The sequence below is a fragment of the Aegilops tauschii genome, chromosome 5 (genome assembly GCF_002575655.3).
Source record: "Aegilops tauschii subsp. strangulata cultivar AL8/78 chromosome 5, Aet v6.0, whole genome shotgun sequence".
In the NCBI taxonomy this organism is placed as follows: domain Eukaryota; kingdom Viridiplantae; phylum Streptophyta; class Magnoliopsida; order Poales; family Poaceae; genus Aegilops; species Aegilops tauschii.
In genome coordinates, this window is record NC_053039.3 from 345751971 (window position 1) to 345767550 (window position 15580).

The window sequence follows — 15580 nt, forward strand, 5'->3', positions numbered from 1 at the left end:
TTGTTTTTGCAAAAAAAGTAGGCATAAAAAATATATGTTTAAAAATGTTAATCATGTAATTAAAAAATGTTAAACGTGTATAAAAAAATGTTCTTGATGTATACAAAAAATGTACAATATATATGCAAAAAAGTTGACATAAAAAAATATGTTTTAAAAAGTGTTAAGCATGTATTTAAAAATTGTTAAATGTGTGTATAAAAAATGTTTCTTATCTATTCAAAAAAGATAGAATGTGTATGAAAAAATATGTTTGAAAAAAATGTTCCAGTTCCATAAAAAAGAGCAACCAATCATACTTAGGTCCGTGATGCTCCCATACCGGATCCGGAGCTGGAACATTTTTTTATACACGTTTAACCTTTCATTCCAATACATGAAACATTTTTGTGTACTCGTTGAACATTTTTTCAAATACATGATTAACATTTTTTTCAAACATATTTTTTGGTGTCAACTTTTTTTCATACACATTCTATATTTTTTGTATAGATAAGGAAAAAAATTCAAATACATGATTAACATTTTTTTCAAACATATTTTTTGGTGTCAACTTTTTTTCATACACATTCTATATTTTTTGTATAGATAAGGAACATTTTTTCAAATACATGATTAACATTTTTTTCAAACATATTTTTTTGCTGTCAACTTTTTTTCATACACATTTTATATTTTTTGTATAGATAAGGAACATTTTTTATACATACATTTAACAATTTTTAAATACATGATTAACACTTTTTAAAACATATTTTTAGTCAACCTTTTTGTATATATATTGTACATTTTTTGTATACATCAGGAACATTTTTTTATACACGTTTAACATTTTTTAATTACAAAATTAATTTTTTTTAAATATATCTTTTTGTGCCTACTTTTTTTGCAAAAACAATTAGCCCACAGCGAGCCAATTAGCTCTACCCAATCAGCCCACAGTGGGCCGACAGGGGCCAGTCGGCCAGCTGTAGGCCGACTGGAGTCCAATCGGCCTGCTATGGGCCGACTAGGCCCAGTCGGCCTGCAGCGGGCCGACGGTGTATTATTTTTGAAAAAAATTACCCAGCGTAATATTTATGAGAATTAATAAAAAATGTATTATTTAAAAAAATAGCCATCTAATGGCCAGAAACGAGTCTGACACAAGATCTGACGGCAAAAACGATTGAGGGTGTGAGAGGGCAGAAATTAGGTGCGGTTATGCTGTCCTAATACATAGAGCCCCTTCGTCCACTTCCCCTATCCACCCCCTCTCCTCCCGGTCTAGCCCCTGCACGAGGAGGAGAATTGCAGCTAATTTTTTTTAAATAATACATTTTTATAATTAATTTTCATAAATATTACGCTGGGTAATTTTTTTTCAAAAATAATACACCGTCGGCCCGCTGCAGGCCGACTGGGCCTAGTCGGCCCACAGCAGGCCGATTGGACTCCAGTCGGCCTACAGCTGGCCGACTGGCCCCTGTCGGCCCACTGTGGGCTGATTGGGTCTCGTCGGCCCACTGTGGGCCGACTGGAGCTAATTAGCTCGCTGTGGGCTAATTGTTTTTGCAAAAAAAGTAGGCATAAAAAAAATGTTTAAAAAATGTTAATTATGTAATTAAAAAATGTTAAACATGTATAAAAAAATGTTCCCGATGTATACAAAAAATGTACAATATATATGAAAGAAAGTTGACATAAAAAATATGTTTTAAAAAGTGTTAAGCATGTATTTAAAGTTGTTAAATGTGTGTATAAAAAATGTTCCTTATTTATACAAAAAATATAGAATGTGTATGAAAAAAAGTTGACACCAAAAAAATATGTTTGAAAAATATGTTTGAAAAGTTGAAATTTTTTCAAATACATGATTAAAAATTGTTAAATGTGTGTATAAAAAATGTTTCTTATCTATTCAAAAAATATAGAATGTGTATGAAAAAAAGTTGACACCAAAAAAATATGTTTGAAAAAAATGTTCCAGTTCCATACAAAAAGAGCAACCAATCATACTTAGGTCCGTGATGCTCCCATACTGGATCCGGAGCTGGAACATTTTTTATACACGTTTAACCTTTCATTCCAATACATGAAACATTTTTGTGTACTCGTTGAACATTTTTTCAAATACATGATTAACATTTTTTTCAAACATATTTTTTTGGTGTCAACTTTTTTTCATACACATTCTATATTTTTTGTATAGATAAGGAACATTTTTTCAAATACATGATTAACATTTTTTTCAAACATATTTTTTTGGTGTCAACTTTTTTTCATACACATTCTATATTTTTTGTATAAATAAGGAACATTTTTTATACACACATTTAACAATTTTTAAATACATGCTTAACACTTTTTAAAACATATTTTTTATGTCAACTTTTTTTCATATATATTGTATATTTTTTGTATACATCAGGAACATTTTTTTATACACGTTTAACATTTTTTAATTACATAATTAATATTTTTTTAAAGATATATTTTTATGCCTACTTTTTTTGCAAAAACAATTAGCCCACGGCGAACCATATTTTGACTTTTATCTGGTGAATATCCAATAAGAGGTATTTAGCTCCAGTCGGCCTACAGCTGGCCGACATGACCCAATCAGCCCACAGTGGGCCGACAGGGGCCAGTTGGCCAGCTGTAGGCCGACTGGAGTCCAATCGGCCTGCTGTGGGCCGACTAGGCCCAGTCGGCCTACAACGGGCCAACGGTGTATTATTTTTGAAAAAAAATTATCCAGCGTAATATTTATGAAAATTAATTAAAAAAATATATTATTTAAAAAAAATAGCAGAATTGCACGAGGTGGAGAACTCTGCTCCCCTCCTACCCCCACCATGGTGAGGCCTCCTTTCCCGAATAATAGGCAGACGGCGAGGACCCGGGACTGCTCGCTGTCGCCTCATCTCCACCAAGGAGGCTGATATGCTCCTGCACGCTGTCGGTGAACCCCGCGCGGTACGCTTTGCAGGCTAACGACAAGAACGACGGGCTGCTCGTCGTTGCCTCATCTGCACCACGACCGATCTGCTATGCATGCCGTCGGGAATCCCACGCCAAGGCTGATCTGCTCCACACACGCAGTTGTCGTGACATGCCATATCCACAACTCTCTTTTTCTTCCTCTTGCATCTTGTTTGTGGATTTAGCTGGTGGATGCATCTACAATTTGTGGATTCATTCTTTCATTGTTTCAATAATTGATTGCTGATGTTATCCATTTGGGGATTTATGTATTTATAGTAACTGAAGCTCCGACGTCCACACATACAGCCTGAGAAAGTGAGAAGTGTATTCACCGCTAAACTACATCATCATGCTTTCATTACACAACAGTCAATCAAAGCCATCTGATGTTGGTCTTTTACTTGGTACAAGTATATTTTTCTCCATTGCGGTCACCAAAATGAGATCCTAGCTACTGGTATCAGGGTGATTAAAGGTAAATTTATCATTATGGCCCAGTTCTAATTATACAAATATTTAACATGTATTGGGTTCTAATGTAGAGTAGTTTTTTTGAGTTTTCTTGACTCATCTAATGCTAGAAACGTGTTGTGCTAAGGAGCGACTAGCCTGGGAAGACATCACAAAAGCATCTGATGCATATTGTACTACTTGGGTGCATTGTGGGCGCCAAGGAATGTAGCTTACAAGTTCCATGCATAGTATCCTTTTGTTGTAAACAAATCCTGACTTCTGTGCCATAATTTGGATCCCGGTGCTTGTTTTTTCTTGAAAGATCCAGCAATTACTGGCATTTCCATTGATCATAGCAAGAAGCAGCAGAAAACAATAAGTCTGGTGAAGATCCTAGGATCAGTGCATAGGGTTTGCCACAGGCGGCCAAAAACCCTAGAACAGAAAAACTTTATGTCTCATGGGGGTTCCCCGAAGGGGCTCTCGATGCACGTCGCTCCTGTAATCCTCCAAAGCTCGATGCCGTCTCTGATGCGTCTGGTGATTTCTCTCACACACGGCAGGCTCTGCCGGAAAGTGCATTGGTTTCTCTCCTGCCAAATTTCCCAACAAGCCAGCAGCAAGATTGATCACGCCCCTTGCCGCCATGGGGGGGCGGTGCGCGCCAAGATGCTCTGGATGATCGTGGTGGAGCTTCCATGGCTCCAACAGCCTGCAGGGGAGAGTGCGGAGCAGCCGTGCCATTGCCCGATCTCGTTCCAAACGCTCCTGGACTCCGGGCAGTGCCAGAACAGGTGGCCCGAGGATTCCAGGTTCCTGACGCAAAGCTGCCAGAAGTAGTTGTTCGTCCAACCCCGCCGCTGTAGCCTGTCATTACACCAAAGCCGATCCCGAAGCAGCAGCCATGCAAAGATCTTGATCTTCCCGGGCGCCCAAGCTTTCCAGACTAGTTGGTCGAGGTGTGTCGCCGTCCTGCCCTGAAACTGCGCCTGGTGTGACAGCCTGGATTTTGCCTTCTCTCTTTTTCCGGACTTCATTTGCCCTTGCTTTGAATTTGGGTTTTTGAATCAATTCAACTGGACTTAAGCACTTGGGCATGTCCTTGATTTTCACCCAAGTGACCCATCCATCTCTCATTCAACTTTATTTCTCTGAAAAATCCCAAAATAGCCCAAGGAATGTTTTTCATAAAAGAAAAATATTCAAATTCTTTTCTGAAACTCAATTCAGAAACTTGTGCTCCAAAGCAACCCTCATTTTTCTTGCTTCCAAAAATCTGAGAAAATTCCCAAATATTCTTTGAACCTTGGCCCACGTCCCTGTGCAAAAATATTGCATACTTATTTGGAATATTTTTGCTACAGAAAATCATTTCTGTTCTGACCGCAAAATTCAGTTTCTACAGCAAGTGCATTTTTCCTTGATCATATGAGGCTGAATTTTCTTGAGCTTGGTTACCTTCCTAGATAAACCTTAACCCCAGAAGCTTAGCCCTAATCACCTTCTAGAAGACCTCCAAACTTGGCGACCAAGTTTCTGACCAGAAACTTGCCAACCATCTCAAGTCCAATCAGGTCGGCCTGGCAGTGTGTGATCAACTTTCCTAGACTAAACACTGCAAGGACAACGCGAGGGACAAGGTTTGGCAACGAGCGGGCGTCGTTTTGACCATGCCAGCGTGGTGACCGCGGGAGGACACGGCCCTGGCATCGCGTCTGACGCGCTCTGCGTGGCGCCACCGTCTCTGTTTCACGTGTGATCAAGCCAGAGCTCGCCGACGACTGCCGCACCACGCCACCCCCTCCGTATCTTCACCCTTGACCGCTCCCTGGCGCTCGCCGACGCCGGAGACGCCGCAGCGAGCAAGGGCGCATCACGGCCAAAAGCCACAGTGCGCCCCGTGCCCTGTCTTTTTCCTCCACCGCCTCCTGTGCTCGTCGGCACATTGCACAGCTCCCACGTGAGTGCAGCACCCCTCCAGCCCTCGCTGACGCCGTTCGTCGTCGCTCACCGGCTTCCAAAGAGCTCCGTCGGAGCCACGTACCCCTTCCCCTCCGGCTACAAATCCGAGCCCCTCCCTTCGCTCTGAGCATCCCAAACCCACCACACAACCTCCACAAAGCCATAGGATAGCCGTAGCCCGGCCGGGCAGGCCTCTGGCCGCCGTCCCCAACCCGAGCTCGCCGGCGATCCCCCGCAGCCACCCACCTTGCTCCGGTGCCTCTCGAGCTCGAGAAACTGCTCTGGCAACTCCTTGGAGGTCCACTGGTGTCGTCTGGACGCGTTGCAGCCCCTAGGACCGCCCCAACCCGTCGTCTTCTTCCTCTCCGGCGAGACCCGACCGCAGCCGTCGTTCGCGAGCTTAGTTGCGAGCTGCTCCGGCCACCTCTCATCGAGCCACGGGTACAGGCAGGTGCGCCTCGACCCCCTCTCTCTTTCTATCCCTCTAGTTTCGCCCAAGGACCCCTCCTCGCCGGCGTAAGCTCCGGCAAAGCCTCGCCGTCGCTCTGTTTCTTCCCCTCTCTCTCTACAACTGACCAGCGGGGCCCACTGTCAACCTCTCCACTCGTGCCCGAAGCGGTATGAGTGGAGGCGTATTCTGAGAATACGTCTTCGACGTCACCCCCTGGTTTTCTGTTTATTCAAATTTAATTCAAAAATTTGACCAGCACTTTGACCAGCCATAACTCCTAAACTACAAGTCCAAATGAGTTTATTCTTTTTGCATTGTGTTTGTTTTGAAAAGTTCTAGCAGCACCACAAAGTTGAGATTTTTCCTTGCTATCTAGAATGTCTGGTAATTTTCAGAGTGGTTCTTGATATTTTATTTTGCTGTTTTAAATATTTTCAGAGGGAGAAGCTTGTCTTGAAGATCACCAGGAGGAGTGTGGACCTCCTCTGCACTAAGGCAAGCCACACCAACATTTGGATGGTGTCATCTCCATATCTATGATTTTTCCAACTTGAATATGAGTTATTTGCATGCATTTAAATTATTTAAATAAATATTGCTTAGTGCTAGTTGCTTTACCATGCTTGAATTGCTTTAGTGTGGTACTGGTTGAATGCTTGAGCTAGTTTAAGTCAGTAGAAGAAATTTTCATTGAAATGTTTATGCTTGCATGAATAATGGTAGTTTATTTTTGTGATAAAATGATTTCAATATATTATGAGATAATTAAAATGATGAATGTTAATAACCAGTATAGTTGAACCAGTAAGTTTAGTTGATGAGTAGTGCAAGTAAGATATTTTGATGATGTTGATCTGTCGCTTTGAGTGATATGTTTTGCATGTGTAGTAGTTGCATGATCATGGCATATGATGACTCGAGTTGTTTTATTTTCAAGATTAACCTGATGTTAATCCAACTTGAACATAATGTTGATCGAGTCATGGTGCCACTGGATCGGGTTTTTCTCAGTGCGACCACATTTACCTTTATAGGGAGGTCTTGATTCGGTCCGTTGCCGTGCCTCTGGTCGGTACCTCCAACGAGGGAAGGTTATGGGTGTGCGGTACCCTGGCCCGGTAAGCAGACATAACCTTGTGTGCCCGTTTGCTGTTATGGTACCTTGTCCCCGTTTGGGACCGTTTTTGCCACGACGGTGGCCGTTGATGCCTTTGGTAGGCACAGGGCCACCCATGACTTAGCCCAGTGGGGAATTGGTCGGAGTGGCCGGGAGAGTGTCATGGCAACGGGAGGGTTTCGCCGGAATGTCGTTGGTCCACCCGAATGGGATGACGAGGCCATGGATTCCGTGGTGTGGGTAAAGTGCACTACCTCTGTAGAGTGTATTTAATTTATCGATAGCCGCGTCCTCGGTTACGGACATAGCTCATGAGTAAGTCACACCATGGATCAACATTAATAAATAAACTTGCACACTAAAATTCTATTGTTGGCACTGGTTATGTGATGATTTGTCGGATCATGAATATGATTGTGGTGAGAACTAAAGTGTTCGTTTCATTTGTGATCCAGGTATGATCACCGTTCGGTTACGAGGTAACCCTTTTGGTAAGAGAGTCCGAGTGACTCAATACACATGTTGATTTCACCGCATCCGTAGTATCATGTTGCATTGTATTACCCTGATTAATTGTCATGATATTGTTTGCCATTATGCTTATGCTTGTTGTGAGCTTGCAAGTACATTCAATTTCCTAACCTAGCATGTCATGCCAGATTTCAGGCAAGTCGTTTCGGATCGGAGAGCTTCTTGCGTCTAGGTCGTGTCCACATCGGTGACCCTGTGCTATGGAGTTCCACTTCATCGTCGTTCCGCTGCCACGTAGTTATCGTGATCGAGGCCCCTTCATGTTCATTAAATAATGTACATACCGTTCAGCCGCACCGTGTGTGCCCCTTGGCCTCGCTACTTGATGTAATATCAGACCTATGTTCCGCTAGTATCAATAAAGCGGTTGTTTTCTGTACCAAGTTGTTGTGTGTTGCCAGAAGACTCGATCCCTGTGCTGGCAATGCAAGGTAAACCGGTTGCTCTGAGCCGGGGTGCCACACTTGGTAGGCGGACCTGGCTGAGTACGTCCCTAAGCTCGAAATTTTCCAGGTGAGGGTGTCTGGCACTCCTGGTCGAAGGGGCTCCGCCGATCGCTGCACCTCACGGTGCATGGCCAGGACGTCCTCGAGGAGGTGCTAGTTGTCTCCCTGGGCGAGGTCACGGATCCAGGTGTCGTCGTTGAGTGCTTGTTGAACTGATCTGTGCTTGCGTCGAGAGTGGTTGAAAAGCCTGGGGAATAGCTGCGAGAGACTGCCATGTCCAAGCCACGGGGAGAGCCAGAACAATGCCCGAGTCCCGTCTCCGATCATCACCTTTGTCGAGGCCATGAAGAGGGCTCTGTCCGCGTCATCGCATGGCAGCTCAGAGCCCACCCAGGGCCTTTCCGGGTGATGCCAGGCGATCCAGGCGTAGCGCAGCCGGAGCGCCCTGCTAAAACGCTGGAGGTCAGGGATGGCCAGGCCCCCTGCTCCGTCGGGGCACACACCGCCGGCCAGTTCACCTTGCAGCTGGCCCCTGTGATCTCCTCGTCTTGTCGCCAAAGGAAACACCATCTGCACTTGTCGATCTCCTTGTGGATCTTCTTCGGGACACCGAGGACAGTGAGCGCGAAGGTGGGCATGGCGCTCAACATGCAACGGACAAGCACTCGGCGTCCCGCCATCGGTAGCAGCTTGCCCTTCCAGCCACTTAGTCTCGCCTTGATTCTATCGATGATAAACTGGAGGTGAACAAGGCAAGACGGCCCGTGGTGACCGGAAGCCCTAGGTATCTAATGGGGAAGGGGGCGACAGAGCCTGCGAAACCCTCCAGCGCCTCCGCAACGTTGATGTTCTCGCATCGGATCAGAGAGACCGTGGACTTGGCCGGGTTGATGCAAAGCCCTGTTTCCCTTCCAAAATCACCTAGGATGCGCAACAGGGAGTCGACTTCCTCACGGCTAGGGTTTATGAAGATGACGGCGTCGTCAGCGTAGAGGCTCACCCATAGCGCTAGGTCGCGTCCAGGGAGGCGGTGTAGGAGTTGTTGCTCCACCGCTGCGGTGATGAGATGGTGCAGCGGATCGATGGCTAGGATGAAGAGGAAAGGGGATAGCGGGTCGCCCTGCCGCAGCCCGCGGAGGTGGAGAATACTTGGGCCGGCCGTGCCGTTGAGGGAGACCGAAGAGGATGCTGTGGCGAGGAGACGAGCCACCCAGTCACGCCAGCGCGTGCTAAACCCTAGCTTCTGTAGTAGCTCGAGGAGATATTCCCAAGACACGGTGTCGAACGCTTTTGCTATGTCGAGTTTCATTAGGACACACGGTGTCTTGCGGCGATGCAGGGCACGGACGGAGTTTTGCACGTAGAGGAAACTGTCGTGGATACACTTTGTCTTTAGGAATGCTGTTTGCGCAGGTGATATGATGGAGCCGATGACGGAAGCTAGCCTAATGGAGAGGACCTTGGAGATGAGCTTCGTGATCGAGTGGATCAAGCTCATTGGCCTGTAGTCTGTGACCTCTGTCGCCCCATCTTTCTTTGGCAGCAGGATGATTGCCGCGTTGTTGATCATCGACATGTCTCTCCCTGCGAGGTTGTAGAACTGGTGAAAGGCTTCCATGACGTCATCCTTGATGATGGGCAAGCAGGAGCGGTAGAACGTGCCGTTGAAGCCGTCCGGCCCTGGGGATTTCTCCTGCGGAGACTTGCAGATCGCCGCCCACACCTCCTCCTCGGTGAACGGGTTGTCGACGCCGACCGCGGGCAGGGTTGGCAAGTGGATGGCATCCCAGTTGATGGTGTAGCTACGAGGCGTCGCCGCCCCAGTGTGGAGTTGAAATGCTCATGGATGATCCGCTCTTTGTCACCGTGGGAGGTGGCAATGGAGTCACCGGTGCGGAGGGCATGGATGAAGTTCTTCTGGCGCCTGGAGTTGATTTTGGCCTGAAAAAAGGCCGTCTTGGCATCGCCCGCGCGGAGCCAGGTGACACGCGACGCTTGCCGCTTCCGCACTCTGTCGATCACAGTGAGGCCGAGGATGCGCAGCTTGAGCTGCTTCCGCAGCTGGAGCTCACCGCGCGACAACTGCCTGCTCTCCTGGGCAATGTCGAGGCGCAGAATGATCTCGTTGGCCATGTGCATCTGGAGTCTTGTCTCGCTGAAGAAACCTTTCGCCCAAATCTTCAGGTCCTTTGCCGTTCTAGCAAGCTACACATTGAGACGCTGGAAGGCGCAGCCAGAGGCAACCGAACGGTTCCACGCATGTTGGACTGTGGCGTGGAAGCGAGGGAAGCGCGGCCAGAAGGATTCGAAGCGAAAACGACCCGCGCATCGAGGTGTAGAAGTTTCTGACAGCAACAAGGGGCAGTGGTCGGAGCACGATGTTGAGGCAGCATGGGGGAGGTAGGACGGGAACATGGAGCTCCATGCCATATTGCAGAAGAAATTTTCTATGCTAACTAGGGTTGGAGATGCGCGTTCGTTGCTCCATGAGAATTTTCTGTTTTTGCACTTGATCTCCTTCAGTCCTGCCGTGTCTATTGCAGCCCGGAATTTGCCCATGATTCTTCGGTTTATGTTGTTGTTGTTCTTGTCTCGCGCCCCATAGATCAGTTTGAAGTCGCCTTTGATGAGCCAAGGCTCGCTCGGTGCCGGTGTAGTTCGAGCCAGCTTGGCGAGGAACTCGTCTTTCCTCCCATCGTCGACGGGTCCGTACACCGTCGTCATCCAAAAGGATGTAGCTGTTGCGGCGAGAGTGATTTTGGCCGTGATGGAGAAACGACCGATGGCGTGGGATTGCACATCCACGCGACTCTTCTCCCAGAAGATCGCCGCGCCTCCCCTAGTGCCTGTCGCCGGGACGGGAGGACGACGCAGTCTGCTAGCCTGGTTCCGCCCACCTCTCTAACTAACGATCTACTCCATTCGTTGATCTTTGTCTCTTGAAGGCAGAGAAGAGCCAGCTTGTGCGTCTCCGCCGCCTCGCTCACTATGGCTTGCCGGGCCGGCGAGTTGAACCCTCGAATGTTCCAGCACATAATTTGGTAGTTTGTCTTAATCATGGGGAAACAGGTGGTTGCTCCAACGACTAAATCTACTAGAAAGCAAACACAAGTACACCTCCATTGGCACGGGGGTCGCCGGCGGCCACCAATAGGCCCGAAATTTCGCCGTGCGATCAACTACGCCTTTACTGTGAGAGCACTCTAGATTGTTACAACACATGGAAGAACCTAACTCTACCCAGCCGCACGCTGGGGGTCGCCGGAGGCTAAAACTATTGGGGAAACCTAACATGGGGAAGCAGTGGCCTGAGCGGCCTCTCCGTCTGGTCCGTGCATGCCCGCGGCGATCTTGAGAGCCGCAGCGTCGAGGTTGGTGAGCTTGGCGATGGCCCTGATGTCGGAGTCGGAGAGCGGCTTGTCAAAATGGCGGATTAGTGCCTCTGCTGCCTTGGCTGTCATGGTCTCCTTTGGCCCCAGGATGCCCAGGCCGTGCACGATGCGCGGTGTGGCCCTCTGGCTGACCGGGACATTGGACAGGTTGCTTGCCTGACAAGCGCTCTGGCGGGACGATGGCGCAGTAGGTCTGGAGCGCATCGGCATCTTGGTGCGAGCCGGGGCCTTCCCCAGCACGAATGGCACGGTGTTGGCGAACAGCTGGCCCGGGGTCACCGCTGCCACCAGCTTCAGTGATCTGCAAGTGGCACACCTGGGTGGTGACCACGCCGAGCTGCAGGGCGTGTGTTGTAGCCGCTCTAGGGGTGTGCCGGGCGAGGGAGAGGGCCAGGCCCATGTCGATGTCGTCCTCGTTGTTGCTGGCCTCGTCTGCATTCTCCTCGAAGCAGAGAGGCTTGTCCACGATGGCCGTGGCCGCCTTGTCTACCGCGGCCGTCCTCAAGTCCATCCGCGGCGGAGGGGGCAGCTCCTTGCCCACCTCGTCGAAGAAGGCCACCACCGGGTCGTCGTCGTTCGTGGCCCCCGACGCCCTGGGCAGGTGCCGGGGCGGCGCCAGCAGCGGGTTAGCCGGAGCTGCGGCCGTCCCAAAAGAAGACACGGCCCGGGACCCGCTCTTGCCCGCCTTGGCAGCATGGCCCAGGCACCCGTCGCGAGGGCGGCTTCGGCTGTGGCGCGAGGTGGGTGTGCGACTGCGGTGGCGCTCCGTGGGGGGTGGAAGGAGCGCGGTCGGCTCCTTGCCGCGGCCCTGCCCCAGGAGCGTGTCCTTCCAGGACCTCCTCTGGCTGTCGTCACCGTCATGGCCGCGACTGTGGCCCGCCAAGGGCATGCCCTTGCAGCCCCGAGGACGCCACCTGAGCAGGAGGGCGCAGGCGCTGCCCCTGGTCCTGTGATGGCCTGCCGTCTTCCACGCGTGACATCCAGCCACCCGCGTGTGGGTAGTGCGGGTACGGGCGGTCGTCGTCGGAGGAGGAGGGGAGGCTGCTCTGACCGGAGTGCGAGGAGCGGGGGGACAGCAGCGTCCAGTCTTCAACGCGATCGATGTGCAAGAGGACGTCCTAGCGAAGCAGGTTGGGAGGTAGCGCGACCGCCCTGCTCGGCGACGAGAAGCCGAGCATCTCCTCCACCCTGCCAGCGCCCCGCTCGTGCTTCTACGGCGTCCGGTTGGTGGGGATGCGGTGGAGTTGCCACACCCACACCCAAACGGCGAAGAGCTTCGTGTCCGCGCGCTCGAAGGTGCGGCTGTCAAGGCGGTCGATGATCACCTTGTCGCCCAGCGCGTCCTTCGCGCCCACCAGCATCCAGGTGTCGTGGATCGCGTGCGTGTCCTCCCTCCACGGCTCCAGGAGGAAGGAGACACCGTCCACCGCGATCGAGCCACGTCGAACGACGAGGTCCTTGTGCGCCGGCATGGTGAAGTGGATGAAGAAATCCTCAGGGTCATGGCTGGTGACGCGGAGGAGGTGCGCAGGGATCTGGAACTCCCGCTCGATGGCCCGACCAATGGAGAGGGGGCTGGCCTCGTGCAGCTTGCTCACCGCGGTGACCACCACCGCATGCTGCTGCAGGAGGAAGATCTGCTGCTCCATCTCCGGGGTGGAGGCGATCACCTTGTGGCTGGTTCTTGGCCGGCGCCCGTGGTCGATGCAGGGGGCGTTCGTCGGGGCCATCTGAGGCGGGGAAGGGCAGGCGGGGGCGGGGAAAACCAGCCGGTCCCGCACCGGATAGGCCTGCGACTCACCCTCTCTTCGGTTTCTCTTGTTCTTGGGGCACTCCCTACCGATGTGGCCAGGGAGCTTGCAGATGATGCAATGGAGTGGATCGTGGCAGTCGACGAGGCGGTGGTGAGGGCTGAGGCAGCAAAAACAGAGGCCCTTGAACTTGCTTAAGAAGGCCTCGCGCCCTGGTGAGGGAGGGGCGTCCAGATCCGGGCCCTCGGCGGTGCCCTGAGCTGCCTGGCGGGCGCTTGCTGGCCTTCTTGCTCCTGCGGGATTAATAGCGAGTCCATCCCTCTTCAATGGCGGTCGGCTCCGAAACAGGTGGCGGGGAGGGCACAACCACGATGGATCGAAGCCGGGGTTGCTCTGGCGGGGGTGTCGAGTCCAGAGCCAACGGTCCGGGCGAGGGGCCGCCCTCGAGGTCGGCACCCCGCAGCAGGATTTGCGGGGCGTCCCCCACTCTAGCGCGACCGGTGAGCGGGGTGAGGTAGGCGCAACGGAAGAACCAGGGGATCCAGATCCGCCCCCGGGCCTGGGGCATTGAAGGCTGGCCGGTGGGGGGCGGGAGTCCGGGGCGATGCCGGAGCCGGCATGGGTGGCCGTGATTGGGCGGCGCGACCCGGGGGGGCGCGGAGGGCGGTGGCCGCCGCGGCCAGAGTGGCCAGCGGGGCGGAGCTTAGCCTAGCAGGAGAAGCCAGACCTAGTTGGATTACGGAGCAGGGAGAAAAAAACCGAATGTGGTGATTGAAGCCAGTCCGCGGTGCTTGTGATAAGTACACATGCTCTTTTCAGACAAATGCTTTGAGACAAGAGAATTTGTATTCTTTGGCAAAATATAGAGAGAAAGGATTTTTGTTTTTGTTGATATTGGAGCTCCATCACTCACTGCCACGTAATGCAAGCAACTACAATGGTCAACTTTTGTGTAGTAGATCATAAGCATGCAGATATGAAGATTGATTTACGAGAAAAAGTTACAATAATATATACATTGTTACTCATGTAAGCCATATGAAATTACTCCTGCCCTGTATTTAGTAAAAAAAATAGAATGCATAATTCACGTTTTCCAATATTTATATTTAAATCAAGTATTGTGTCCATTGCCATTTTCTTATCTAAGTATGTAAGTACACTATGCAAAAAGTTGTTCAATTTATCTACCACCATGTTTATAGACTAAGAATTCCCACAGCAACGCGCGAGGTATCATCTAGTTAATGATATATTCCTACCATATAGGGAGAGCTCGAGTAAAAGGAAACAATTGCATTCCTAAATAACATGATCAATGTCATTAAATCAGTGATTTGTATTAAGATATCATAAGGTTACACAAAAGCGCGACAGTAGATAAAATCTAAACGTTTTTATTATTTCCATAATTTGATGGGTGTAAAAAATGCACATCTCTCCCTCCCGAGGCGCTCCCGCGGGCGCCGGGGGGGGGGGGGGGGGGGGGGGAACCCTAGCGCCTCCTCCTCCGGCCCTCCGCCCCGCCTCCCCCTCCCTCGCCGCCGCCGGGGGCGCCGGCGGCCAAAGGCCGCGTGGCCGAGGCGGCGGCGGGGCGGTTCTCCCCTGCACGCGGATGGATGGCTTCGCGGGCCGCCTCCCTCCTGCCCGCGGCGTCGGGTCCCGGCCAGCTCCTGCTCCGGCGCTCCGCCCCGCGCCCTTGTGGCCCGCCGGCGACTCCCCCCCCCCCCCCGCGGCTCGTGGGGTCTGGTGGACTCGGGCGTGCTGGCGGCGGATCTGGGCGTCCTGGCCCAGATCCGGTGGTTGTTATGGTCTCCGGTGGCGGGGGTGGCTGGCGACCCTGTGGAGGTGGTGGTGTTGCGGCCGGTGTCCTTGCTGCTCCGGTGCGGGGTGGCGGGGCTTCGGGTGGTTCTGACCAGGGCGTGGAGGCGCAGGTGATGTGGTGGTGGCAGGTTGATTGCGGCGGCGGCCAGATTGTTCTGGCGTCGGCTCGTCTGTAAGTTGCCTGTGTCGGCCTCCGACCCCTCTCCTCGGTGTCCGTTCGCTTCTCTCGCCGGAGGGCTGGCCTTCTCCCGGCTGCGGTCCATCGACCGTCTCGCACCCGGTGCCGTAGGACCGAGCTGGTCTCGCGCCCGGCAGCAGGACCAGCCCGTCTCGCGTCCGGCAGCAGGACTGTGCTCGTCTCGCGCCCGGCAGCAGGACCGGCCCGTCTCGCGCCCGGTAGCAGGACCGCGCTCGTCTCGCGCCCGGTGTAGCAGGACCGCGCTCGTCTCGCGCCCGGTGTAGCAGGACAGTTCGATGGAGGCTTGTTGTGGCCGGCCTATTGGGTCTCGGCGCTGGGACCGGCCAGGGGTGCGGAAGGCCGATCCTTTCCGCCCGTCTCTGCGGTTGGGGTAGCGGTGGGGCTCGGGGGACTTGGTGTCAAGGTCTTGGATTCCGGGGCGGCGGCCCTGGTGGTGGTGGCACAGTGCTCCGGGGCAGAGCTCGTGCCTCGGTGCTGCCCGGTTGCC